Source organism: Dipodomys merriami, unplaced genomic scaffold (assembly GCF_024711535.1).
Source record: "Dipodomys merriami isolate MVZ:Mamm:240054 unplaced genomic scaffold, mDipMer1.0.p SCAF_46, whole genome shotgun sequence".
Classification (NCBI taxonomy): Eukaryota; Metazoa; Chordata; class Mammalia; order Rodentia; family Heteromyidae; genus Dipodomys; species Dipodomys merriami.
Genome location: NW_027206024.1, coordinates 12,146,803 through 12,149,696, shown reverse-complemented (window position 1 = coordinate 12,149,696; position 2,894 = coordinate 12,146,803). Strand labels below are relative to the sequence as shown.

General features: G+C 38.7%; 1 non-coding gene across 1 annotated transcript; it reads left to right on the top strand.

Annotated features, from left to right (window-relative positions):
• Positions 1-1,012: 1,012 nt before the first annotated feature.
• On the top strand, positions 1,013-1,122 carry LOC138808627 (U6 spliceosomal RNA). The gene has a single exon (XR_011366537.1). It is a non-coding gene; the product is annotated as a U6 spliceosomal RNA (small nuclear RNA).
• The last annotated feature ends 1,772 nt before the right edge of the window (positions 1,123-2,894 follow it).

Below are 2,894 nucleotides of genomic sequence, written 5' to 3'. Positions count from 1 at the left end.
GGTCTACTAATCGACTACGGGTTTATCTGAGGATGTTCAGAACAACAATTAAGTCACATAAAGAAGAACAAAAGAGAAGAAAAGGTGAAAAGGATAAGAAAAAAGAAGAAAAGATCAGAAGTTCAGTAGAGCTAAACAAAAAACAAAAAGAATTTTTTAAAAGAAAAAGAAAAGAAAGAAATATGCACACACACATATACTCCTAAAATAAAAATTATAAGAGAAAAAAAGTTACTAGAAAAAATTTTTTTCAAAAAATGTAAAAATTAAAAAAAAGTTTCCAAAAACATTTTTTTATAAATGGTACCAAAAAAAAAAAAAAAGAAAAAGAAAAACAAAATTTTTGTGAGGGGTAGGAAAAATCATGTATCTCCCTTGTGTCCATAACCAGCCTCAGGTTGGAGTCTCTGGTCTTTTTGTGGTGTTTGATTTTCCTGTGGCTTGGTTGGTTTCTTAAGTCAGTTTGTTTGAACAGGCAGAAAGATGCTCTGCTTTACCCAGGATTTTGTGATCCTCCTCCCAGGTTAGTTCAATGGAAGGGAGATCTGCTTTGAGTATCACAAAAGAGGGAGACGGCTTTTTCCTCAAGTTTGGAGATGCTGTGATGAGGCTAGGTTCTGGGTAGTGTTGAAGCCTTTCAGCAAACAGTAGCTTTTCCCAGGGGCTAGTTTGTGATAAACTCACAGAGCCCAGCCTGGAGTCACTCTCAGGGTTTCTGTTTACTGAATTTCAATTGATTGTCATGGCTGCTAAAGGAGGGGCAGCCTCTGGCTCTGATTACCCAGTGAAGAAAGCCACTCCTGGGGCTAGCGCCTGAGCTGGGTGACTTTTCCCTGGGTGGAGCTCAGTCTGGCAGGTCAGCTTAGATTCTTGTGACCTACTAAATGACTCTAGTTTTCATCCAAGGCTTAAGTTGGAGCTAGCAGCTCCACCGAGCATTGTCAGTATCCAAGATGGAGATCTCCAGTACTGGAGGGTGAGGGATGGCCTTCCCTCCTCTGCTCCCTGAGAAGTATTGAGGAAGCATTATATACACTAAATTTGGAATGATACGGAGAAGATTAACATGGCCCCTGCTTAAGGATGACAGGCAAATTCCTGTCATTCCATTGCCTAATTTGTTAGGAAGTGGAAAGACTTGGGAAATAGATTATGAAGTGTAATAAGCCAAGTCCAAACAAACATAAGTCCCATGGTTTCCCTAATTTTCAATAACTAATATATGTCTGGGATAAGCAGAAAAGGTCAAAAGCTATGTACATATGACCAGAAAAGATTATATTAAGGTAAATGAACTGAAGTTAGTGACACAAGTGTTTTTTTCTTTCTTGCTATTGTTTCTCACATACGTATAACGTTCAGTATGGTTTTTTTTGTTTCTTTATATGTTCGGACCCCATGTTAAATCACTTATTTTCACTGTATTTGAAGTTGGTGCACCTACATCTTGTATATAGTCTCTTCAAATTTTTGGATGGGAAGGAGAAAAAGAAAATGCTTAAATAGGAATACAGGTTCACCCATTGTAACAATGAGATGCACAAGACACTAGGTTGTAAAATGAACTTTACAATTGAGGCGGGGGAAGGGAGGAGGTGAGTGGACTTGTGGAGGTGGAAGGGAAGGGATAGTAGGGGAATAATAAAGGAGGAGTTAACAATGCTTGTTAGGAAATGTAGTCATTGCCTTGCTTATGTAAGTGTGACCCTTCTGTACAGTAATTTTGCAATTGAAAGACCCCAGACTCACTGGGATACTTTCTCAATGGGAGGGCACCCCAGAAACCAAGACTCCAAACCAGCAGATGCAACAAGCAAGAGGAGTTTATTTGGCATTTGTGCAAACGGACTCTCTGCCCCAGGCAATCAGAGCGCCCTGAGCAGCAGTTACAGGCATTTTTAAAGGCAAAAACCACAAATTAGCATAAAACACTCTTTGTAAAACAATTGTCTCATGGTTGGTCTAAGGGGGAGTTTACATGGTTACAGGCCTATGATTGGTTGACATTTGGCTTAGCTTGTGGTCTTGCCAGGTGGTCATTGTCAAGGTCCATCCCGGGGTTTGTTGAACTGAACTGGAACTGAAAAACATAAACTAAAACTGAAAAACATGTACTATCTGTAACCTTTGACCTTGTGCTGGGGTGGGCTGCCATCCGGACATCTGGGACGGCCGATATCCGGATATCTGGGCCTCGAGACTCTGCCCAGTTTTATTTCCCAGTGAAGGGGGTCTGAATGCAAGCATATTTACAGAAGCAAAATCAGCAGTTAGCAAGTTAGTAATGGTAATGGTAAAGTGAGGTTTTTAATTTTTAATCTTTCAGCAATGAAAACATATAAAAATGTTCTGAGATGGAAGAGTTTATTTCCTTTATTTTACTCATAATATTGTTAAGAAATTAATGCAAAACACTAATATGAAGGTATTTTGAATAAATGTGTGTGTGCCCACGCACTTGCATGTGTGTTGGCATGCTCAGAGTTTGAAATCAGGGCTTCAAAGTCTTGCTAGGCCTTTTTGCTCTATTGGTGAGCTACTAAATGAGCTACATCTCCATTCCTGGCCCTTTGATAGTTCATTAAAAGTTTTGAAAAATAATCTCATGAATTTATTTTGCCCTGATAGGCTTCCAACTGTTATCCACAGATCTCAGGCTCCTGAGTAGATATCCCCAGTAGTTAGGATTACAGGCATGATAAACCAGCAAAAGGCTTTAAGAATAACGTATAAAGTAGAAGAAAATTTACTTCACAGGGGCCTGTTTTATCATCTCCTACATTTAAAACATTTTGGATTGATTATATGTGAATTTATTTCGTTTTAGAATTCTTAAAAGACAGTAAGTTTTAATATTTAAAAGTTTTAGTACTTTTTAAAAAGGATACTGGAAC